This window comes from Schistocerca nitens, chromosome 3 (genome assembly GCF_023898315.1).
Source record: "Schistocerca nitens isolate TAMUIC-IGC-003100 chromosome 3, iqSchNite1.1, whole genome shotgun sequence".
Lineage (NCBI taxonomy): Eukaryota > Metazoa > Arthropoda > Insecta > Orthoptera > Acrididae > Schistocerca > Schistocerca nitens.
Window position 1 is genome coordinate 651,526,767 of NC_064616.1, and position 26,990 is coordinate 651,553,756.

At 43.2% G+C, this 26,990-nt stretch overlaps 1 protein-coding gene across 7 annotated transcripts in view; it reads left to right on the forward strand.

Annotated features, from left to right (window-relative positions):
- The window catches only part of LOC126248617 (cAMP-regulated phosphoprotein 21), a 1,051,584-nt gene that overhangs the window by 140,013 nt on the left and 884,581 nt on the right, over window positions 1–26,990 (forward strand). For all 7 annotated transcript variants that reach the window (XM_049949775.1, XM_049949778.1, XM_049949781.1 and 4 more), the window contains exon 2: window positions 21,432–21,483. The gene's annotated coding sequence lies outside the window, so the exon portion shown is untranslated. The remainder of the gene's footprint in view (window positions 1–21,431; window positions 21,484–26,990) is intronic.

A 26,990-nucleotide genomic window follows, 5' to 3' on the forward strand; every position in this document is an offset into this window, starting at 1 on the left:
AGGACGACACTGCACGATAAACGGTGTTTTCTGAATCAATTTACATTGTGCTCTTTCGACACAGATGCCACAGATCACCATCTATCCCACTTCACAGGGCAGACAAGCCATGAACCGCACGTTCGGTAAAGAGTCGTGGGCGTCCAATCATATAGCAGGTAGTGGTGGTTTCACAGTCCTTCTACCTCTTTCCGTAGATGCTTGCGAATGTAGCACATGCATATTCGACCAGCTTTGTCGTTTTCGAGGTACTCGTTCGTAGGTTCTGCGTAATAATAATCTGCCCAGTGTCAGAGTCGCTTATCTCAATGGCTTCCCCCATTCGCAGCCAATGTCTTCGCTAGGTTGATCCCCCGTCCGTGTCTGCTCCGCATACATACTTTTGTTATCGAGTCACGTGCCCTCGACATCTGACGTTGTGGTGGAAAATGATCATAATGTTTTGGCTTTCCAGTGTATATAGATGAATGGGGTGCGTTCTAGTGATATGCAGGCCACAACTGCGACTTAAAGAAAGGGCTGACTGTTAGGACGCAGCTCCTACGAACGAGCGTCTCGAAGACGACGAAGCTGGTCGGATGTTCGAATGCTGCTGTCTTGAGCGTCTATGGAAAGTTGTTGAAGGATGGTGAAGGCGACAAGGTGTTGGACGTTGACTTACAGAACACGTAGATCGGAGGCTTTCCCGTTGAGTAAAGCATGAGAGACGGTGATTTGTAACAGTTGTAACGATAGAGTACAGTGCTAGTGCAAGCGCAAATGTTTCGTAACACAACTTTCCGCACCCATTCTTGAAAATGTGGCTCCGCAGCAGACGACCCCTACGTGATACCAGCTAAGAACATCATATAAGTGTTCCGAATATGGTGTTATACAAGAATTCTGAGTATTAGATGAGTAGATCGTATAACTAATGAGGAAGTACTGAATCGAACTTGGGAGAAAAAGAAACTTATGGCAACTTGAGCAAAATAAGAGATCAGTAGATAGACATGTCCCGACGGATCAAGAAATCGTCAACTTGGTAGTGGAGGGAAGTGATACGGATATTAATTGTAGAGGGAGGCCAAAGCTTCATTACAGTAAGAGATCAAATGGATGTAGGTTGCTATATTTGCGCAGAGATATACAGGCTTGCACAGAACAGGCTGGCGTGGAGAGCTGCGTCAAATCAGTCTCCGGATTGATGACCATAAGAACAAAGGCACATATATACGAGGGGCGTTCAATAAATAATTCAACACTTTATTTAGCCAATTTTGGTTAAAATTGCTGAATTTATTGTCGGATATCATGGAATATTCCCACTTCAGCCCTTATACTTTCACGAAGTTTCGGTATGTGGTGGCGCCATACGTAGCCTTCAGAATGACGTCTGTAACAGAGGTGCGTTCCAGGTAGAGAGCTGTCACTGAGTATCTATTGACGGAAAACAAGAATATCTCAGATATTCATAGGTGCTTGCACAATGTCTACGGAGGCCTGGTAGTGAACGAAAGTACGGTGAGTCCTTGGGCGAGGCTTCTGTCATCATCGCAGAACGGTCTCACAAACCTGTCCGACCTCCGTGGAGAGGCTCCACACCGAAAAAAAGTTCAAAGCCACCCTCTCAGCCGATAAAGCCATGGCGACGGTCTTCTGGGACACTGAAAAGGTTGTTCTGTTCGATATCCTCGCTGGTGGTGCAACGAACAGCTCGAAAATCGATTACGCTACCCTCAGGAAATCGAAGAAATTACTTCAGTGTGTACTTCGCTACAAAAATGCAAACGAACTTCTCTTTCTCCATGACATGGCAAGACTTGACACAAGTCTGTGCATCCGAGAGGAGCTCATAAAACATCGCTGGACTGTTCTTTCTCATCCACCCTCGCATCTTCCGAGTTCCATCTGCTTGTCCTATTGAAGGGTGCACTTCACAGGAACCAGTACGTGAATGATAGGGAGGCTATTGATGCAGAAAGACGTTTGCTCCGACCGGTAGAATGGTACCATGGGGGCATACAGGCCCTGCGATTAAGATGGAGTAAGTCCGTCGCATTGAACGGAAATCACGTTGAAAAATAAGGTTTTTCAGAGAAAAAGAGAGGGGAATAATAGAGTTTATTGGAATCCTGAATAAAACCAACTTGCTTTCAGAAATAAATGAGTTGCATTGAATTTCTAAAGATAGTTTTTCGTGTAATGTCTAACACTTTTCTTTTACGACCCACTACTAAAGTTAGATTTCAATCTTTCTAGCGCTCTTTTCCTGGGAACACGAATCATTCAAAGCTCTCACGAACCTTAGATTTTGATTTTTTAGTTACGTCCCTTATTTATATTTTATTAGATCAAAGATGGGGAGGATCGTTACGAAAGTCTCCCAGTGAGGCACATCCTGACATTTACGGCACCCGCTAAAATAGTCACATGGTTGTTACGTATTACCACCCTAAGAATTATCATGGCAAAGTGTTTGAACGCTACACACACAAAAACACACATACACATAAACATACACACACACAGACAGACACACACACACACACACACACACACACACACACACACACACACAAGTGGCGTAAAAGGGCTTCATAAAGTGTGAGACCGATTTTAAAGTTCGATGGGTACGTCGTTGTACGATTACTGTTCTGCTGATTTCCAGATAACTATTTAAAATGTAGGCAGACTATGAATGGAGAAGTAAAAATGTCACTAACATAGCATGGGCAGTGTTTAGCAAGTAGAAATCTTTATTTTTGCAGTTACTTAATTGGCGTGTATGCAACGACAGACTGAAGCGTGAGTTCGATCAATATTTACTAATTTCTGAGCACCGCCACGCTACTGTTCAGAGTTTGTCCACGAGATCAGTTGTGTACTACCTTTTTAAGCACATGAAGTCATGAAGAACTTTTCACGTTCCTATAAGCGCCACACGAAAAATTTCAAACACAATTTGGTAGGTACTGGCACGCCGCATGTCCGGCAAGTGTTGCCTCAGTCAGCCCGCATAAGCAACTGACCATGACCTCTCATCTGCCGCTCTAAAACTTATAAAAAGCGTTTATTGTTCATACTACTGCTGAAGCTATACGTATTACATAACACACACTTATGCGCTGATAACTCAATCATGTCGCAATATGACAGTTTCATTGCTTTGCGTAGACAAGCGTTGCATAGTGTTTCTCGTTTGTCAGGGGTGGACATTTCAATCAATAAAAAATTCATAAGAAGCAACGCTACCGCAAGTGTCATACATCGTAAAGGGTTAAAACTGCAGCAGATTTTATGTTGTTGTATTACTTTTTAGTCGAGGTGCTTAATTTGTGATTTATTTGCGTACAACTGTAATCAATCGGTCAAAATTATCGTATTTCGTTATTAAGTATCTAATTGTGACTGTCGCTAAAGTTACTGGTTTTCAAATTATTTTATACTTATTGAGTTTTATAATCATCAGAACCAATACCTGGACTCATTATATTATTCAAACTGTTCTGTTTTAATAAAAGATCTTATTCTGATATTCGATGGTGTTCTTTAAGCTTTATTAGTGATTACTTTGTTTGCTATGATCGTTTAATGCGTTTTAAATTTATTAATTTTTAAAGTTAAAAGATACATCAACGTCTTCGATCGTCAGTAGCAAAGGAACTATTGCATGTACAGTATGGATCTTTCAACGTGAATTCTCGTCTATTTTTTCTCTTTCATGTGATGCCCATGTCTGTTATGTACCTTCATTTATACTGGTTTTACTCGTACGGCAGTCGCCAAATAATTTTCCGCTTTCGAGTTTACGCCATAGCCGCTCTTTTGTGACACAAGTCGCTTGCAATGGCCACACGCTCGGAGACAACCAGACCTTTGACCATTTAGTTTTCTTGCTCCCCCCCTGACAGCCGCGTATTATTTCGCGATCGGTGCAGCCCGCCAACAGCAGGGGCACAGGTGTCGACTGCTCTGATGTGACAGCTCCAACGCGCTACCTTCTGGCCGCCTGTCGGAACATGCGTACACTGCGCCGTCTATCCATTCACTTTAGCCGCGCCTGCGTGTCATTTCACGCCTATTTTCCGCGAAATTCATTTGCAAAAAGCGATAACGTTTCACCGAACAATTTATAAAATCTTTGTTTTAGAGAGTATGTCCGACGAGACGTGAATATCCCGTAATCTATACTACAGAGCAACTATCCCGGAAGCCGGAACGTGTCACGCGTTACAGGTTGCCTATCTGATGGACTTGGTGGGGCAGTAAAATTTTGATTTTCAATATTTCACTCAGTTATTGACCATTTAAAGTTTAAATGCTGCCATAATCTACTCATTAAGAGGTAGATTCTTACGTTAAAAGTTTAACACAATAAGACGAGTATTACAGTTACAAACTATGTATTTGTCTTGAGCCATCGTAATTGACGGCGCACAGATTTCCGGACTTTATTCATCCAGTATTTTGGAATGAAAGCACTAAGCCACTCCCAAAAAACTTTACGTATAATTTAAAGCCTTAGCAAAACTTTTCTCTTTATCATCCCCCATAAAATAATGAAAGGAAAAATGTTTATCATTTACTACATTTTCGCCGTTCATGCAGGAAAAGTTTAGCATCAGACATGACGTTTAAATTTAATAACTTCTTTACAAGCGACTCTATTCGGAACTCGGTTTGCAGACAGTATCCAAATATACCACTGAATATACCTGTCTAGTTATGTAATTGTTCAGGAGATATGATGTCATAAACGTTGGGATGCATGAGAAACGTGCTTGTGTTGAAAATGGAGCGCAAATAGCCAGACAATGTTCATCTAGTGTTTCATAATGAGAGCACTGAGCGACTTCCAAAAAACTTTAAACACAATTTCAAATTTCTTCTAAACTTTTTCTAGCTTACATGCTTAACGTCAAGTATTTAGCACATGAACTCATTTGAAAATTAATCAGCCGTTTGAAGCGGTTTTATGTGTGGGAGTTCGATTCCTTAAGGAATCGGGGATTTACTGGTATTATAGAAACGATAGGTTTTTTAAGACATAGGAAGCAGAAGAGCGCGGAGTTCATATGGCTAATACTCTTAATTTGTTTATCTACTGACATGCAGATGCAACAATCGCTGTTTGTTTGGAATGAGGTATGTTCATGCGCGGCAGCTCTTGAAAAAGTTGTTAGTGGTATAACAATTGTTTATTTTACCAAATATTTCGGTAGAAACACGAACAAGCGTAGCTTTGTTTATCTACTGACATACAAATGCAACAATCGCTGTTTATTTCGAATGAGGTATGTTCATGCTCGACAGATCTTGAAAAAGTTGATAGTGGTAGAATAATAGTTTATGCTTGTAGTGAAACTTATTGCAAAATCGTATGAGGCGAATTTCGCGTCTCTTTTAAAGCCAAGCCAGCCCTCGTTTGAGAATTTTTGACGCGGTGTCTGGGCCCTCATAGTTAACTGACTATTTTCCAAAATATTTCACTAGGTTTTCTGCGCCATAAAACGACGCTAAAAAAAAGTATACTGTTTCATCCGAGGTAAACATTATTGGTTTGGCATATTGGTATATAAAAAAAGTTATGAGTATTTAAAACACAGAGAACTGTTTCCTGCCTTATGTCCTTATGCCCTTCTCGCCCCTTTGTACGATAAGTCAAAGCATTTCTAAAATATTATGAATGTGCACATAAGTGTATCATTCTGCAGCCATCTTGTATGAACATAGCCTTAACTACCTTTCTACACAAAAGAAACTGTATTGTTGTTGTTTGCTCCAAAGTACATTGGGAAACGTTATATTTTAGCGGTAAATTGTTATTTTTGATATTTCTCTTAGCCAGCTTTTGCTTTTATCTGTTTTATTACTAGTGCACCACAGGGAGCGATACTGAGCCCGCTCTTGTTCTTGTCAAATATAACTAGCTGAAATATTTATCTTTGGTGACGGTTAAGTACTGTGTCCAACCCTAATGGAGAATCGTCAACACTTGAAAATGTAAATAACATCTTCTAGAAAATTATCAACAAGTTGTCTTAAATATGCACTGTCGTTGGACTTTAGACAAAACGCAGTACCTGTAATTTGCTGCTGCGTAAGGCGTGAGAACACCTTAAAATAATGTATGAGGCATAATCAATAAATGAAAAAGAATATTCCAAATTCTTAGATGTTTATATTGATAAGAATCTGAATTGTAAGTCACATGTCACAGCCTTACTTTACGGATAGTAGTTGACTCGGAAAATAAAACTCTTAAGAAGCTGACTTAATTTTCTTATTGTGTTCTAAGCTTGGGTTTTAACTTCCCTTTGGCTGTGAAGTCATTAGAGACGAAAACTTAACTCAGATGGAACTGTGTCTATTGTTGATGGAACCATCCTGGTATTCTCCTTGAAGTAATTTAGGAAAAGCACGAGAAACGTGTATGTTGGTAGTCAGACGTGTAACTAAACCCGCTCCTTGTAAATGCGCGTACTGAGTTCTAATCTCTACGCCAACGTCACCTTTGTCCTAGAGATATTTTTATACGGTACATGCAGCGTTTCTCTTCGGTTATTGAGTTTATTCCTTTAGGAAAGTCAAATGTTGGAGCGGTACTAGAGGTTGGGTAGCCTGCGCAAACTATAAGCAGTCTATAAATTGGAGTTGTTTCAAAGAAAATGCCTTTTTTTCATGCTGCACATCGAAATTTTTATTTTTATTTATGCACCCAGACGCGTTTCGCCCTTTTTACAAGGCATCTTCAGTGGATGTCCTGAAATATTACATGATTTGTCCATTTTTACACATAGGTTATGATTTCACATCTAGGTTAGAGATTTAAAAACAGTTTCTTATCGTTTTTTTATGAAATGGAAAGGTACTTACAGGTACAAGAATGTTGCTAACACTTATAAAAACAACTGAAACTCTGTATTAAGAAGATGGCAGTTACAGTGATGTGTAAAGTAAACAGTGAACTGAAAGTGAACTGTAAGATGTCCACCTGGTTGCCAGATGAGAAAAAGCCGGCCGCGGTGGTCTAGCGGTTCTAGGCGCGCAGTCCGGAACCGTGCGACTGCTACGGTCGCAGGTTCGAATCCTGCCTCGGGCATGGATGTGTGTGATGTCCTTAGGTTAGTTAGGTTTAAGTAGTTCTAAGTTCTAGGGGACTTATGGCCACAGCAGTTGCGTCCCATAGTGCTCAGAGCCATTTGAACCAGATGAGAAAAAGCAGTTTGCTTAGATGAAATGAATTAGAAGTTACCTGTAAGTACCTTTCCATTTCATAAAAAAACCTTAAGGAACTGTGTTTAAATCTATAACCTAGATGTGAAAGCATAACCTATATGTAAAAATGGACAAATCATGTAATATTTCAGGACACCCACTGAAGATGCCTTGTAAAAAAGGCGAACGCGTCTGGGTTCATAAATAAAAATAAAAATTTCGATGTGCAGCATGCAAAAAAAGGCATTTTCTTTGAAACAACTGCAATTTACATACAGCTGCTGCGAAAATGGCCACTACAAGAAACGTGTTGTAAGCAGTCTCCTTAACTCTTTGACTACCATCGGGATATATGTGTCTCGCGATAGTTCATCAGAGAACTGCTGCATATTATAAATTTCCCACTGGTATAGGGAAAGCTACTAATGGTTGTCAGAATTCAGATAATTACAAATTGCACCTGTAGGTTGTGCTGTCCTCGAGTTTCATTTTAACCTTCGTCTCCGCATTGTCACATCGAATTAGTTCGCACCTGCAGCTAGGCAACCCAATTACCAGATTTGCAAAGCGGGCTGCTTTTGCGCCCTCCCGGACACATCGTATCAACGACTTGCACCCACGGATTGCTACTTGCCACATCACAAACGAAGCCGATACTGAGCAGCTTTAGCGTCAGTTACAAACTTGTAGAGATGCTCTGTCCACTGATGTGTGTCTTTTTTCAGCGTGTCTCGTAGTATTTAGTCAGCCGTCTTCTGAAGCTCTGGAAGTACTTACGAATAATCCTGTTGTACTTTTAATGTTTCCGCATGACATTTTTAGCAACATGTCTGGGACAGTATCAATCACACGGTGGTTTGAACACAGTTTCTGTACATCACTAGCGTCATAAGCTTCATAGACCCCTTGTGGTGAAACGGAGCAATTGTGATAGGTTTGTCACATAAAAAAGTGTTTCTTCTGGTCCCTCTAAAGACTATAAATTGTTAAGCCATGTATTCACTATTCTATAACATATTAAATACACGAACAGAAGATGTTCAACTGCATTATAATTTTTGCACGAAGCAAATCAATTGCAATGAACGGCAACATTTTCTCGATTTCGTGTAAGTGTATAAAAGGGTAGATTAAAAAGATTATGTTCGAAAGACGTCCAGTCAAGAATCGGTCTACCAATCAGGCAAAGTTGCCGCGAGCACTGAGGCAATCATCCAACCAATGCACCAGGTTGAATATACGCATTTGATAAAACAACGTGCCCTGCTGCATGAAGCAGTCCTAGAAGCCTGCTTCACATCCACGTCCGACAGGAATCGTCGACTCTTCAAGGCTTTCGTTAAGGGACCGAAGGCATGATAATCGCATGGGGAGGGATCAAGATTATAGGGCGGGTGATCGAGTATCTCTGACTTGAGTTGGCGTAGTTTCTGTGTGACATTTGCGACATGGGGACGAGCTTTATCATGAAGCAGCAGCGCTCCTTGTCGCGGTTGGTTTTCTACGGACATTCTGCCCAATACACATTCTTCATTCTCTGGTGGATGTCTACTGGTGTTTGTCCTTCGGCAGCAAGGAAAGGATAATAGCACCTTCGTCGTATTTGGACGCATTTGTCAAAGAACGTCTCCATAGTTCACATTTAGCGTATACATGTCGGAAAGACACAAATGTCACACTAATCCCTTGCCTACATGTCAGTTCCTATATACCTGCATCGGAACAGCGCTACGCTGCATGTACGCTACAGCAACCTCCTCAAATGGAAAATTTTTTATCGCCCCTTGTATTTTGTCCATATCGCAATTTCGGCTTTAGCGGACACAATACACGTAACTACATTCGGTCGGCGATAACGTAGTCATTTAAAAACTTTTGGATGGCTTCGGTTCCTGCTCTGTAGTCACACCTTCTTTCCTCCAGCAGTTCTGTTCATCTCCGACTATGAAGAATATCCCATTTTACTGATCATATTTTTTTAAAAGTAGGATGTTCTCACTGGTCCCCTCATTTTATTACCTGAGATCTTGTCTTCAAAAATAATTTGTAAAAAAGTATCACGTTTAATTAAAGTGTCCAATGAGTTTATCTTTGCATCGGGCTACTGATCCCCAATAAAGGAAAAAAAATCATTAAAAGCAATTTCTGTTTCTTTATTGTTATACTGCCCGCTGAGATACGAGGGTTGTCCAGAAAGTAAGTTCCGATCGGTCGCTAAATGGAAACCACAGTGAAAATCAGAAACATTTTATTTGCAAGAGTTAGCAACACTTTCCAAATATTTCTCTACATAGTCGCCGCTCCGTCTTAGACATTTGTCGGAGCGTTATACCAAATTTCCATCACCATCGTCATAGAAGGCAGCCGCCTGTGCTTTCCAATTCTCTACGCTGGTCTGTAGTGCGTAGCCTGCACCCAAGTGTTGTCTTCATATCCAGCGTTTCATGTGAACAGAGATGATACTCAGGACGAGCCCATTAGGGCTGTGTTGTGGGTGACCGAACACTTCCCATCGAAAAGGCTGCAGGCAACGAAAATATTTCTCCCCACGAGAGACCAGTTTGTTGATACTGTTACTGTAGAATGCTAGACATAGCTGACGGAGTTACTGTGGCGTCGTTGCCCCTGCAGAGTGCGGCTGAGAATTGCCATGAAGAAGGAAGTGCGTGGCAGTTGTGTTAGGTCGGCTGCATTGATTAAGGCGAAGCCTCTCAGCAGGCCCTCCTACTTGGCGGGAGACATTGTTGTTCTAGGCACCTTTACTCGCTCACAGTGCGCTCACAACCGAAAAGAGCGTCTTGATGCAATCGACAGTCATACTAGAGACGCTACGCAACACATCTGTACAAAGTTTCATCGGGTTTTCACTGTGGTGTCCATTTCGCGACCGGTCGGAACTTGCTTTCTGGACAACCCTCGTATCTACACCTCCATAGTCACGTGACAACTTGAGAAAGTGGAAAACCGTTTTTGTTGAAAATAATGTTGCATATTATGAACAAATTTGGTCATATCCCACTAAGTACCAACAGAAATTTCTATTCATATCAAAAATCAGAATGCTGCATTGAGTCAGGTATAACAGTTCATGTCCAAATGCGGAGCTTGTTAGTACGTTTCATAATTTTATGCCCCACTCACGAAAACTTAACTATCGGTAGGGTTGCGAATGACATAGTGTTGCTATCATAAAAGCCCTAAATGTGGGAGCAGTCTACGGACATGATGAGTGGAGAATAGTAATAGCAATAAATCTTTGAAGAGGCTCTAGTGACTTTGGAGTGTGACTTTGACGGCAAGGTAGATAGCAGTCGACCTAGTGGCCTTGTCTAGGACAAAATAATTCAACTGGACGAAGGCTGAAAAGTGACAGATGTGATCGAAGAGTCTGGGCTGCTGAACATTTCCGTTTCAGGAGCTGTGTTAGCCGAAACGAACGAACGTTGTCTGCGGGTATTTTACCAGACGATGACCGTTAGCTTGTCCTGCAGGTAAAATGGAACGTACACTAAACCAGAAAATCACAGGCTCAGGGCCCGAACCAGTCTATGCAGCGTTTTACTGGTGTAAGAGTACTGCACGGGGGTAGTATGTTTACCCAAACATCCCCAAGCTATGTTTCGGAAATGCCAACCCATCAGAGTTGCTGTTTATACTGATGGACTTAAGGCAACACGAAGCAATCCATGCTGTGGAACGGAAAACGAGATTGATCCAAACAGCGAATCTCGATCATCTGGTGATAGGTGATTAGAGGTGAGCTCAAAAGTAATGCATCCAAACTTTTAATGTGAAAACACTTAAATCTTTTTAAATAAAACAAACATAATTAACATTGTAAGTCTTTGTTGTTCATATTTACATATTTATTTCGAACATAATCACCCTGGCAACGAAAATATTTCTCCCCACGAGAGACCAGTTTGTTGATACTGTTACTGTAGAATGCTAGACATAGCTGACGGAGTTACTGTGGCGTCGTTGCCATCGATACCGCAGCAGTCGACGTTCAGTGATAGTTGGTAGCACTTTAGAGATTTTGACGATTGCCAATAGTGGTCGAGAGGGACAACGCCGCAGCCAATCATGCGCGCCCACTGAACCTGCCCCCACTGGCTGCCGATAAAAGCGACCTCTGCGGACTGGGTATAGGACAGCCAGTGCTAGTTAGCCGCGAGCTGGTGAACAGATTACAGTGTCGTGGCATTCCTACTGTGTGTCTGGTGTTGACGTCTGTTGCTGTGTAGACTGGTCAGTGTTTACGGACTATCCTTCTGCTTGGTCAAAGATGCGTACATTTACCTTTACAGACTATTTGTGCATATTAATTATTTGCTCTTGTCCAGATCCTTACGGCGACAGTTTCCTGCTCCACTACACCTGTCGACAAGTCTTCCCATGTTGATATCCACTACGGCATGCGACAGCCGCAACAGCCACAACCTCATCTCAGCCTCACCTCTGCTTGCACCATCGATCATCCATCGAAGGTGTTCTTTAAGTTTTGGAAACAAATGAAAACCGAATGTGGCCAAGTCGGACTGTATAGAACAGAGGATGACCGATGCAAGTGAACGCAAGGCGTCTGATTGCTGCAGATGTCACAGCGCTCGTGTGAGGTATGTCATTGACATGCTGAACAAAAGGGTGCTCCGCCTGTGGACGAACTCTTCGAATTCGTGCTTTCAGTTTTCCGAGGGTCTAGCAGTACGTTGTAGAGTTTACAGTGGTGCCTTTAGGAATGAATTCCAAATGCACCGCACCTTGAACAACCCAGGGCATTATCAACATGTTTGTCTGCTGATGGCATTGTCTTGAACTTCTCTGGCGTCGGTGATCCTTTGTAGTGGAGCTCGATTGATGCTCTCTTGTTTTCTGTGGCAAAATGGTGAACCCATCTTTCGTCGCCTGTCGCAGTTTTGTCGAGGAAAACATGATCCCCGCACTCAAAACGCAAAATAAATTGTTTGCAGATGACCAATCTCCTCTGTTTCATGTCAAGAATGAGCACCCGTGGCACCCACCATGCACATAGTTTTCTGTATCGCAGTGTAGTGGCCTCTATACGCTCTCGCGATATACTACTTGATATGTCTGCGTAAGCAGAAGAAACTAACGATCAAAGTCCGAAACAATTAACCAATACAAATTCTCCAAGTATAACACCAACACAAAACAGTGATCCGTCTTCGAATCACAACTACATACAAGAATAAGATAGAAAACAACTGAAATAATTTCCTACTAGTCTCCGCCAGAGACTTCTCCGATATACCAAGCCTAATCCAGAGATCAGCGAGGAGATTCAAGCCAGGCTGCCGGGGCGGCAGCTATCCAAGTCTGCTGCAGGTCGATGAACTGCCGATGTGCGGTTTTTTTTTCCCTTTATTGTAATTTTCATACCTATACATATATATAGGTAGGCTGGCAGCAGCATCGTACGCTGCTCTTCAGCCTTCGATTTTACAATGAGAAAAAAAATTAAGAAGATACATAATAGACAGATTGACGGGCAAAAAACAGTAGACACAAAAATACAAAACACGGAGCCGTTCACACTCGACGAAAATTACACTGAAATACGTTGGCACGGCGCACAAACACTGATGATTCGACGGCACAGTTGAACGTTGGAGTGTGACGGTGAACACTAACACAAACACGACGGCACACACACGAGAAACTGATGGCGATGATCTCCGGCGCGCGAATGTCCACGTAACGTGTGCGAGTCCGGGGACCTGCCAAGAGGGGAAGAGGGGCGAGGGGGAGGGAGAGGGGAGAGTAAAGATGCCAATGGCAGAGGAGATGGGAGGAGGAGTAAAGGGACAGGGGTAGGGGAAGCCCAGGGGAGGAGTGGGGAGAAAGGGAAGGAAGGGGGAGAGAAGGGAGAGAGGGTTCCCAAAGGAACAAACACAGGAAGAGGGAGGGAGGATCAAAGTTGGTAGGAGGGATAGATGGAGGGGAGGAGGGCATCATCAGTGAGGGGGAAAAGGAGGAGGTGGGGGAACGGAATTAGGTCATACAGGATGCGCGTGGAGGAGGGGAGACGGATGCGATAGGCAAGGCGGAGAGCATGGCGTTCAAGGATCTGAAGGGATTTGTAAAAGGTAGGGTGGGGGGGGGGGGGCGGAGATCCAGGCCGGATGGACGTAACAGAGGATATGGCGGATGGGGGATTTATAGGTGTGGAGTATGGTGGAGGGGTCCAGACCCCACATACCCTATGTGCGGCCGAGCGCCGGCATTTATATCGCTTCGGCGGATGAGTACCTCGGAACTATTTTCCATCACGTGGTTGACGTGTGAAAATAGTTCCAGGGTCTGCAGCGACCTCTTCCTTATGTTTATGTGAGCCGGTAGTGGCCCCTGGTGGCCTCTGGTGTCTTTGATGTGGTGTTATTGTTGTGGTTGTTGTTGTGGACGTCCATCAATATTGCCTCTCGGTTGTGTAGTGCTTCGGTGTGCCTGCGAATTCGGGCAACCCGCGGTTGCAGGCTGTCAGTTCGGTCGCTGATACTCTAGGCGCCGTGATGTCAGGTGGAGAAGGCCACAGCACTACTATTACCTGAGAGCTGTGTCTGTGTTATCCGCCGATTTTCTCTGGTGAATTTATCAACCCAATTCTGATAAGTCTCGTCGGTTGCCGTACGCGGTCGTCCACTCCATGCTTTGTCACATACATTTAGGTTAGCACCAGCGTTTCATACGCCACGTGCACGATCAACCGGATGTCGGACATTACTGGTGCCAATACAATCATCATTACGCAGATTTAATTCTTCTATGGACGTCAGTTGGAGGCACCTTTTGTGCCATTAAAAACTTGATTATAACATGTTGTTTGTCAAGCACCGATATAGTTACGTTACACGACGCCATGTAACAAGCTTCAGTTCCGCGTCCTCTAATGGCAGAGGGTTGCAACTTGTGCCAACGAAGCGGGAAAGTTGACCGAGTAATATGCATGATATGTAATACCTCAACCTCTACTGTGAACAATAAAAAATTCGGAGGCATTAACGTACAATCCTCTCTGAAAGAAATCGGTATGGTGGAGCAAGAATTTTCGTATGTGAAATCATGATGTGGAATGGAGGAATCATGAAGGCCTTTGTCACAAGCGATTTAGGAAAACAATAGAAAATGAAAATATCGATGGGCAGATCTGAGCCTGAACTCCACTTCTGCCCACTGTGAGTGCTCCTGCAGGGATGAGGCTTTATCTTACATGAAGTGCATCTTATTCAGCGAATCCCCGGTACCCCTCCACATAAACTATGGCTCTTACCAAGGTGTAGAGGCTTGCGCGCATTTACGATCCACATAGCTGTATCGTATGTGCAACCACAACAGGGGGATAACTGTGAAGATAACAAACTAACCCATGGTCCATGAAGAGGAGCAGTGGACTTTTCAGAAGTTGCAGGAGCAACAATCTGAATGATTTTGAGTGATGACTTTGTATGCTGAAACTGTGAACGGCTAAAAGTCGAGGGAAACTACCGCCGTTATTTTTTCCCCGAGGGCATACAGCCCTACTATACGGCTTAATGATGATGGCATCCTATTTCGTAAAATGTTCCGCAGGTAAAATTGTCTCTCATTCGGATCTCCTGGTGGGGAGACTCAGGAGCATGTCATCATCAGGAAAATGACTCTGAGCACTATGGGACTTAACATCTGTGGTCATCAGTCCCCTAGAACTTAGAACTACTTAAACCTAACTAACCTAAAGACAACACACACATCCATGCCCTAGGCAGGATTCGAACCTGCGACCGTAGCTGTCGCGCGGTTGGAAAGTAAGTGAAGAAACCATGAATACTTCAGAAGCACAAAAACGTTCGGGGAAATTTGGGAATACAGAAATACCAAGTCACTTGGGAACGAAATAAATAGGAAGCGCTTGGAAGCTAAGGCAAACTGGCAGCATAAAAATGTGAAGGAATCGGAAAAGAAATGATTGTCGTAAGAGCTGACTCGCTATAGAAAAGTTAAAGGCACCCCCTTCGCTGAAATTAAAAACACGGGTGGTAACATCAAGAGTGCAATGGGAATTCCACTGTTAAATGCAAAGGAGAGAGTGGATAGGTGGAAAGAGTACGATGAAGGGCTCTACGAAGGAGAAGACTTGTCTGATGACGTGATAGAAGAAGAAATAGGAGTCGATAGGAAGAGATAGGGGGTCCAGTATTAGAATAAGAATTTATAACAGCGTTGGACGACTTAAGATCAAATAATGCAGAAGGGATAGATAACATTCCATAGAAATTTCGAAAGTTATAGGGGGAAGTGGCAACAAAGTGACTATTCACGTTGGTGTGCAGAAAGTATGAGACTAGTGACATACCATCAGACTTCTGGAGAAACATCATTCACATAATTCCGAAAATAGCAAGAGCCGACAAATGCCAAAATTATCGCACATCAGCTTAACAGCTCATACATCCAAGTTGCTAACAAGAATAATATACAGAATAATTTAAAAGTAAGCTGAGGATCTGTTAGATGACAATCAGTTTGGTTTTAGGAAACGTCCATTGGATTTATCAACCGGGATAAAAATGTTCGACTATGTAAAATGGTGTAAGATGTTCAAAATTCTGAGAAAAATAGCGATAAGCCATAGGGAAAGACGGGTGATATTCAATATGTACAAAAACCAAGAGGGAACGATAAGACTGAAAAACCAAGAACGAATTGCTCGAATTGAAAAAGGTGTAAGACAGGGATGTAGTCTTTCGCCCCTGCTGGAAAATATAAGAAAAGTTCAAGCGTGAGAATAAAATTGAGGGTGAAAGAATATCAGCGATAAGATTCGCTGATGACATTGCTATCCTCAGAGAAAGCGAGGAAGTGTTGTTGTGTGGAATGGAATGAACAGTCTAACGAGTAAACAATATGGAGTGAGAGTAAATCTAAGAAAGACGAAAGTAATGAGAAACAGCAGAAATGAGAACAGCGAAAAACGTAACACCAGAATTGGGGATTACGAAGTAGAATGAGGATGAGGAATTTTGCTTGTTCAGATTTGTTTTCTCAAAAGTGGAACTACTACGAAAAGATTTCATTTAAAACTGCATAAGTTAGTCATCAATAGTTCCACCACTCTAATTTGCGTGGATGGCACAAGGCCGGCCGGGGAGGCCGAGCGGTTCTAGGCGCTTCAGTCTGGAACCGCGCGACCGCTACGGTCGCAGGTTCTAATCCTGCCTCGGGCATGGATGTGTGTGAAAATTAAGTCCCATAGTGTTCAGAGCCATTTGAACCATTTTTTTGATGGCACACGATAACAAGTAAAGATGTTCAGTCCTTAGCTGCAGTGTTTACACTCGGTTCGGTACTATAACCATTGTGATAATATGAAAATTTCTCAAGCGATGCATTCGTGAAAAGTTCAAGGTCGGAAATTTTCTCACAGAAAAATTTTCCATGTACGGCGTGGCACGAAATTAGTAAGTTCGCGCTCTGCTCAATATCTCATCCAAGGCAGATCTACTGGGCACTGAGATCTCAGCTCACGGCAAACCCATTCTAAAGCAGCTTGAGTTACAGTGCTTGAGTAAGCTCACACATAACTTTTAATCTTGACTAACGCGATTGGAAGACGATCCTTTTCTACAAGGGATGCTATCCGCCATTTAGCGTCTCTTGCTACTTTACCACTGTAGCAGCGTGCCCATGCCCCTGTCAATCATCTAAAATTACATGTACCTACATAATTAGGATCTTGGATAGTGTGTGATAATTTCCTCGATGTTAACCCTACATTACTAAAACCTTGTAAAATTTACGATTGCAGTAGGGTATAGAACAGGACATTTTGTACTTAATTTGGTATGCAACATACCATTGGAGATGTAATAATTGTAACTAACTATTGCATAAGCTATATATTATGACTTCCTTTTAATAAAATTTGGAGTAGTAAACTTCACGATGGCTTAGTAGCAGTGTACCATTTTCCCATCTTTAGTGTTCTAGGCTTATGTGACTTCATTCAGTGAAGCTGGAGAAATCTTATTTTTACGACTCAGCTTTATAACCCGAAAAAATATCTAAATGCCTCTGTATCGCACGCAACATGCTTTGAGAAAATCATCAAACACTTGGCCTAGAGATTTGACTTTGTACGCATCTACTTCCGTTCAGAATCATTAAATGGTCTGCTGTATAAAGTATCAATAAAAGAAGTTTGTTTCTTTAATATTTCGGGTACTAAGTGTGCTACGATTTATGCTGAATAAGGGAAAGTACGGAAAATGGAATATCAATGGAAAAGATAAGAATATTTTAAAAGGGCAGTCAGGATGTGTTTTACCATTAATGAGACACCTAGTAACAAATTTTCGTCTCTGTAGCTGGTATTTGTCCTTTGCTGTATCGACATATCGTTAATTGAAAACAAAGTTATAAACAGAATTTATTAAGTTACATGTTTATATGTACATATATCGTGCAAACTCTTGGCTAGGGCACCAGTGCACGCAGCACGCAGAACCCCCTAGCGGTGCGCATTAAGATCATTCTGTCGAGTCACGATCTTGTCTGGAGCAGAGACATACCTGGTGTCAATACATCAGGAGATAAGTGCCGTCATTATGGCCACAACAAACTGTTAAGAAAGAAGACGTAGTCAGAGAGCAAGAGTACTTATTCAGTATGCCGACACTGCAAAATACGCCAGCCACCACATCTAAAAACCGGAGTTGGGACGCGTTTCAACTGCGACTATGCGTCCAGAAAAGTTGACGGACGAGAAAATTAGGTCAAGTGAACTCACTATTGCTACATTATCCACGTATGTATTTGATGCCGAGCTACGCCGTCAGTGCCAGCCTCTAACTTCGAGATGAACAACGTTCGCAGTACACAGTGATGCAGCCAGTCACCTACTCTTAGGCTCCAGAATCTACAGGCATTCACCTGAGCAGGAGATTGTATGAGGACTGCCTGGCGTCTTGACACTGCTGAGTCACCTACATGGCCAGAGCATCCACCTCCTTGGAGGAACGTGTGTTCGGGTCCGGGCTGGTAGCTTCATGACAGCCCTGTCACTGCACTCCGGTCCTTGTGTTACTGATCACCGCCCAGTGTGGGGACAGAACTTCGACGTCGATCTGCGGAGGGCTACAGTTTGATACCGTCCTTACCTGTGCTGTACTCCTCGGCCCGAGGGGGCAAGCTGCCTCGACCTGGCTGGCATTCATCGGCTGTGGCGCGCGGGCCGTGTCGGCTACTGCCGTCCTGCTGACATGACGGGTAACGCTGCTTACGCACGCCGCTGCACCACGACATCCCGGGACCAACGGGCTCCATTCCAGCGGCGAGCACACATCTGTACCTAACGTGAAAAACGTCTAATTCACTGAAGGACGTCCTACCAGCGATCCGCTGCCAGAAGAAGAAAGCGGGCCGCGCGGAGTGGCCGCGCTGTTTGAGCCGCCATGTCATGGATTGTGCGGCCCCTCCCTCCGGAGGTTCGAGTCCTCCCTCGGGCATGGGTATGTGTGTGTGTTCTGAGCATATGTTAGTTTAAGTAGTGTGTAAGTCTAGGGACCGATGACCTCTGCAGTTTGGTCCCTTAGGAATTCATACACATTTGAAGAAAGCGGCTCTCCACAGTCACTGCTGAGGTCACCTTTCAGCCCCAACAACTGTTTTATGCCCGTCCCCCCCTCCTCTTCAGCTTGTTCCCAGTGCACCACTTCTCTCGGAAATAATAAAAACATAACGTTATCTTGGATTCAGACCGGTGGCTCAGTAGCTTCTACTCACAAATCTGTGCAGTATTCAGACTAAAATCTTACAAATGACATTTTGTCTATGAAAATACGAGAGTTATTCGGGAAGTAAGGAACGATCGGTCGCGAAATGGAAACCACAGTGAAAATCCTATGACGTTTTGCACAGGTGTGTTGGGCAGTGTCTCTAGTATGCTCGTCGATCGCGTTACGTCGTTATTTTTAGTTCTGAGCACATAGGCAGCACATACAGATACCTAGAACAATAGTGTCTCCGGCCAAGTACTGGGGTATGGTGAGAAATTTCGCCTGAAGCTATGCAGCCAACATTACATAACTGTCGTGCGCTTTCTTCTTCGAGATAATTCTCAACCGCATTCTGCAGGGGCAATGAACATGCTCTTGCAACGTTTTCAATTGGAAATGTTTGATTGCGCACAATACAGCCCGTAATTGTCTCCCTCTGAATTTCATCTCTGCTCACACGAACCGCTGGCTATGAAGACAACATTTTGGCCCAGACAACGAGCTGCAGGCCAGTGCAGAGAATTGGCGGAAAGCACTGGCGGCTGCCTTCTATAACAAGGGTATTGGAAAGTTGGTACAACGCTACGACAAACGTCTAAGTCGGATCGGCGACTATGGAGGTAAGTAGCTGGAAGTTGTAACTAACTGTTGCAAATAAAACAGTTTTGATTTCCACTGTGGTTTCCATTTCGCGACCTATCGTTCCTTACTTTCCGAGTAGCCCTCGTATTAAGAGGTGTTTGTGATGACAGGATGGCTCTGAGCACTATGGGACTCAACTGCTGAGGTCATTAGTCCCCTAGAACTTAGAACTAGTTAAACCTAACTAACCTAAGGACATCACAAACATCCATGCCCGAGGCAGGATTCGAACCTGCGACCGTAGCGGTCTTGCGGTTCCAGGCTGCAGCGCCTTTAACCGCACGGCCACTTCGGCCGGCTGTGATGACAGGAACTGTGTGTTGTACCTACCTGGTAGTCGTTTCCTCCGTACACCAGGCAGGCCGTGCGGGCAGCGTCCCAGCCCGGATGACGTGGGTAAACCACTTTCACCTACGCCGAGATATTTCCTTGTATGGCCTGGACTATTTATGACAGAATTACGCGTCGTCTCCCAGATTCTGAGGGCGCCAACCTCGCGGACAGGCAGTGCACCTGTCGCAGCAGAGTGCTATCGGCAGAGCACTATTTTGTTACATGACATCACGTTCCGTCGCAGCACCACAAGGATATCCACCCTCGCCCGACTACTTAGGCCACCGCCGGACCATGCTAAGGAGTTACGCCCTACGTCCTAAGTCAGCATTACCAGCAGTTCCGTCCGGCAGCGTCAGCAGTTCAGTCCCAGCACTACAAGTTGGCACTACCAACAGTTTTATCTCACCGCTACAGCCGGGCAGATCTAGCCCAGTTCGCCGAGGTCTGCACCAGCATCACGTAGGCCGTCATATGGTGACAGCACCAGCCCAGTAACGTCCCAGATCTTCACGCTGCTGCCTACCACGACTGTAGCGCTCGTCATATAGGAATATCTCAGACAACGCCACAGGAGAGATATTTCTGTTCTATGTAGTTGTGTGGATATTCGTCCAAGGACATTATAACTGAGTTTTGGTTCTGCAAATAAAGTTATTCTTTTAAAGTGCCTCGATCACTTCTTAGTAAGAGAATATTTAACTATCCACGTGCTACTGCCGTAGACGGTTTGTAGGTATGACCTCTTGCATTGTAGTATATGAGATAGTTGTATGTATTTTCGTTATTTTTTAGTTCTATGAAAAAAATTGCACTATACTTTTCACATATCTAATAGACTTTGTGGTTTGTTGGAAAGAAATCGGTCCAAAAATTCGCATAGCACCAGTAACATACCACGCTCCTGTTTGTACATTACGAAAGGCTTTGGTTGCAACTTATGAGGATTTTCAGAACTGAGATATCGATGTTTTGCTAGCTCACATACCCGACTAAATGTCGCCCTGTTTCATCAGAGTAATAGCTTTTTAGCATCAACCTTTGCATCATGCATAGACTGCAATAGTCAGTTGCATTAATGACGTCGAATAGCATTATCTGAATTGGGCACTCATTGCACTACCGTTATTTTGGATCGTTTCATTTTGGTTTTCGTAGAACTATGTCAGAAGATGCTATGCACTAGGCCAAAACACTAAATGGCACAACGATTTCCTCGGGCTTCTTTCCAAGGCCACATCTAACTCGTGTAATTCGGCTAAAGTCGGTACGTCATGTGGCAAGTTTGAGAAACTCGGCATAGCGTTTGCAGCTGTGAAATATTAATCTCAGTTTAGTTACAGAAATGCCATAATTTTCTTACATGACTCTATCTTTTAATCTTATAGTTCAAGGAAAGGAACACTTCATGCTATTAAGTTGCGTAGAATATATTTTGTTCAAAATAGGGTATTCCGTTTTAAAACTATGGTTGTTTTACAGGTGTCTGGGGCAGTTTCGAGTCAACTGATCGTACTGATACTCGTTTAGTTTGGTGAGTATTAAGATCTAAATTTGTTACATTTTTACAGAGTATTGAATTCAATTTCCTATTTTTGTAATAAATGTTTGTTTTCTTCGATATCCATATCGTGTGATTATTTGTATAGCACCTTTCGAGTACACATTCAATTGTTATGGAGAGTCGAATTGTAATATCACCATTAATTAAATCATCTATGATTAGGTGTCAATTTTTGCTAGCAGTAAAAGTCTAATTTACTAATAATTTCGTCAGTTTTAATAAATACAGTAAAAATTATTTAATTAACATGTAACACTTGGTTGATAGCGAGCTCTCTAATTGGAAGGAAAGTCAGCGTTGGCCGTAATATTGATGGTTGATTGATAGCAAAATCGATTTTCAATCACATAGTGATCATGTTCAGTGCTGTGGTGTACAAATTAAACTCATAAGACTGGTATGAAGTTATTATCAGTAACCAAAGCTAAGAAACGATCACAATGCACGAGTTATTGTGATCGTTTCTTAGCTTTGGTTACTGATAATAACTTGATACCAGTGCGGGCGGGGGATCACCCTAGCTAAGATGTGGGCTGCAAATGGTAAAATTCGTTGACATAAACGATTCTGAAAATCAAATCTTATTATTTCGCGGAGACTGTGAACGTGTACCTCGAAAACGGCGAAGCTGGTCGAATGTTCACGTCTACTGTTCGTGAGCATCTACGGAGAGGTAGGACAGAGGAACTACCATTAGGCGCTAAGTGGTTGGACGTCCACGACTCTTCACAGACCGTAGGGTTCGGAGGCTTGTCTGCTCTGTGAAGTAGGTGGATGGTGACCGGTGGCATCGCACATTGTTGAACATGAAATTGCGCTGCAGACCACCCCTACGCGTTCACATGTTGACCCAACGACATCTTCAGTTACGACTGCAGTGGGCACAGGGCCATCGGGATTCGACCGTCTATCAATAGAAACGTGTCGGCTCTTCGGATGAATCACATACTTGGTTCAAATGGCTCTGAGCACTATGGGACTCAACTGCTGTGGTCATAAGTCCCCTAGAACTTAGAACTACTTAAACCTAACTAACCTAAGGACAGCACACAACACCCAGCCATCACGAGGCAGAGAAAATCCCTGACCCCGCCGGGAATCGAACCCGGGAACCCGGGCGTGGGAAGCGAGAACGAAATCACATACTTGCTACAGTAGGTCGATCGTCGTCTCCACAAACGCCGTCATCGTTGTGAACGGCGGCTCGAAACGTGCCGTGCGCTACTGTTGGGAGCAGTATTATGCTTGGGAGACATCCTCCTGCGCTGTTGTAGTAATCGAAAACACGATGACAGCTGCGAACCACTTGCATCCCTTCATGCTTGAAGTCTTCCCCGACGGCGATGTCATCTTTCACCAGTATAATTGACCGTGTCTCGGAGCCAGAACTGTGCTACCGTGGTTTGAGCAGCACTATAATGAACTAACGTTGATGTTTCTCCAACCAAATTCGCCTGATGTAAATCCTATGGAATCCATCTGGGTCGCCATCTGACGTCATCAACGCCTACGCAAGTCAGCAGCCCGTTGATTACTGGAATTACATGACCTGTGCTTAGACATCTAATGACACATACCTCCAAAAACCTACCAACAAACTGACGGATCTCTGCTGCGCAGAATCAATGATATATTTTATTCCAAAGGCTGACAAAGAAGCTATTAAGCAGGTGCTCATAATGTTTTGTTTCAGCAGTGTATTTTGGTTCTTAATCGTAGAAACAGGCTCACTTGATATTTGTCCATTACAGTGCCATCTACCACAAATGGATAAACAATGGTTTGAGTACACTGTACGTATTCTTTGGCGTAGAATCCGAATACTCATTAAAATAGGAGGTTCCTATTTGAAAAGACAAAGTTGACGGCGCCCACGCAGGAGGGGTGTTAGGAGGTGGCCAGTTGCAGTACAGACGTATGTCCCCTTTACCAATATTATCTTTTCACCTAGAAAATGTTTTCAGCCGTCTCGAGTTAAAACAAACACCCTGTGAATGTAACTGCACTGCATGAGCCAATTTGTTAAATTTTGAGGTTTTGGCATATACTTCTACTCATATTAAATTTCAAAAGCCTGTTTGTGACATTGTCGGTTGTTACTCGCTCTGTAACCAAGCTGACTAAAGCTTGCCATTATATTGGCACACGATGTGGAGGTAGCAGGCTCTAAATCGGATCACCATCATCATCATGGCATCATTTATTGCAAACAAATAGACCATTTAAGCCCTTGGCAGAAGACAGAATTATACAGATACGTAAACGTAGCACATAACGAAATGATAAACACATCCAGTCTAGGAATCATGACTAAATAGAACTGTAACATCACAAATATTGATTACATATATCTGCTCATTTACTTCTGTCTCTGGCAGCCTCAGTGCCTGGCTATTGGATCTTTTTCCAGACTCACTAAAATTCTGTCTTTCCACCTCGTTCGCGGACGAAATCTTGAACGTCTACAAGTTAGCTGATGTACTAAAAATTTGTTAGGGAGACTTCCCTGTGTTCGGAGAAAATATCCTGCTCACTGTAGTCTTCTTTTTGCAGTCACTCTCAAAATATCAGCTCTCTTAAACCGCCAATACAGATCCCATTTTCCAGTTTCTGTGTTGAATACCAGATCATGAATTTTCTCTAAAATTTTCCTCTCAAATCTACATAATTCTAATACGAGAATAAATTTTTATCGCTAAAATTCAATCAGCAAGGGTATGGGAAGTGGTGTCGTGTAGGTCCTGACCTCTATAATATTAGTCGAAGTGTAGAATTAGCTACCAAATTTCTCCGCTTTCACTCTGTTGATGGTCACCCACCCTCCAGATGGAAGAGGCTGTCTCGGTCGCACGGTACGGCAGCTGTTTAAGACTTCCAGCCACGCACATTGTGAAATTTGTTAGTATTTCAGAGCCCTTCAGTACCACAACGAAGTGACTGGGCAAACCACACAGTCTTCACAGTCGTAATCGCTTGTGGACTTCCCATCCCAGTCATGTGAGATTTGAGTGTATGCTGACACTAGAAATGTGCAGTAGGGATTGCCGGAAGCGAATCGTCGAATAAGCAGAAAAAATTAGACAATTGGAGTACAATGGGAATGGGTTCCGCGAGAACTGCCTGAGAACCTGACGTAACCTGAGCTCGACAGTGTGTAGGCCGGTCCACCTCTATCCTGGTCCACATTCACTATATCGACAATTTTGCGATACAGCCGCCTCGTGGTTCCTTATGGGAAATGGTCGGGGAATCTGTTTCTGCAAACCGCTGGCTAAGTGGAATCCTCTTCAGATGGCTCGACCCTTTAATAGTGGGACTTTTTCACGCTCGTCTCTAGGGAACTTATAGTGGGTACCAATATAACTGACTATCAACAGGCTATTTGACCACCAACAGATAAAAGAATCTGTGTAACTGCGAGGTGTTCAGTTTCTAGGTACAGATAGGAACGAAAGAAGAGTGCAGAAAATGAAAAAGCTCTACCGGTGCCATGTTTCACCAAGTCCTTTCTCGGCAAAAACTAAAACACGATATAGCACACTAGGTGTACTCATCACAGACATCTACAGTAAGAAGATACACCTATACACCTAAAAAACAACACTCTTCATCACTAAGGAAAGGTTAATTAGCGCAAAGAAGGAAAGAAATTCCTATTAGACGGCTGAGTATGACGACCCCCTCCTCCAGTCTCCCTCCCCCCCCCCCCCCCGCCCACCCTACACGTATGAACTTAGTTTTTGTGACGTATTATGTACAATATTTATAAGTCCCTATTAAGCATTTACAGTAGCTGTGTGAGATTCATTTGGGAATGGCCAGGACGAGAAGGTCCAACTGGCCTTGGCCGCATAAACAACTGGAGCGGCATTTCATTAACTGAATATACAGCTGCGGAACAACAGCAGTCTCCCAACATGGAGAAACTAATAATCATAACTACTCTGTGTTTACTCTGCCACTCATGTCTGTATACTAGGATGATAAAAATGAGAATATGTTTGAAACATCTAACTTTCATATTCACAATTCACTCACGGCTCGGTGACGCAGGGTGCCGCAAGGCTAAGTTTCTGGACTCGCGAACAGCCGAGTTCAATCGACAATGTAATCACCATGATTTAGCCTCCTTCATCACTTGGTCATATTAGCTAGTTAGCAATTATTCAAAGCGTTTATTCGAAAGTTTCTGACTCTACAGGGTATTTCAAAAATGGAGGACATGATTTCAGATATTCCCCATACGTAGACCAAAGAAAAATTCATTGCAACATGTATGCGGAAGTACTCGGTATCCAAGTTCTGTTTACTGGAAAGTTTTTTTTTCAAGTAGTTTCCTTGACAGAAGATATTAATAGCACAGTTAATTCCGAGGCGAGGGGTACGTTGGGTGTTGTGTTTGGCGTTCGTCATGTACCAAATCATGAACTGCCAGAAGTGGATTTCATGTACGGTAAAGTGGATATTTATGCTGCTGGATCGTCTTTTGTGCCACGAGGGGTAACCACAGCGAAGATGTCCATATCGGTAGACATTTGAGCGTTTCTATAGTCGTCTGTGCGCTCACAGGAAGTTTACATCCTCTGGTTTGGAGAGGCTGCGGCCAGACGTACAGGAGGATATCTCGCTGGTACTGGGATCGAATGTTCCCTGATCGACAGATTGCTATAGCTGACTCAATTGCTTAGCCTCCGTGCTCTTCTGATTTGAACCATATCGATTTATATTTGGGGGCTCATTTAAAATCGTAGGTGTCTTCGTCTCCGGTGCCTGACATGGAATCCCTTAGGAATCGAACTGTGACAGTTTGTGTGTAAATACGCAATATTCCTATTATTGCGGATCGTCTTCGCACTACCATGTAACATCGATGTGAGGCCTGTATTCAAATAGTAAGTGAACGTTTTGAGCTTCTACTGTAAAGATAAGCGGGAAGAAAAATGATCCTGTGAGTATCACTGTTTTGCAGGCCTTAACTCGGAAAACAAGGATTTCAGGGCACATATTGTAATTAACGTTTTTATTGACTACATGTGGGGAATACATACTCGAAATTATGCCCTCTATATTTTTGAAACACCGTGGATATGGAGTAAGTTACGCGTTAAGGTTGTGATTTCGGATAGAGGGACGAAAGGAAGAATTTGATGGAATACCATCATAGCGAAGATATTAGGCAGTCTTCTCACTCGCTTATTTTCACATTGGAGTAAATTCCGGTTTCACAGTACGCCAACCTCTAACGACGCGAAGAGACATACGGAGCTATTCAAAAAGAAGGAGATTTCAAACATTTACTGCTTCCAAGTCTCAGAAGATACAAACACGTTTCAAGTGTTTCTGCAAAGAGAAAAGTTCAAATTTTTATCCATTCAATCTGAGCACCATGTGTTAACAATACAAATATGAAAACGGTGCCTCATTACCTGCCACACAAAAAGCAGCTGGTCTGTCATTATCGAATTCATTGCTTCCAC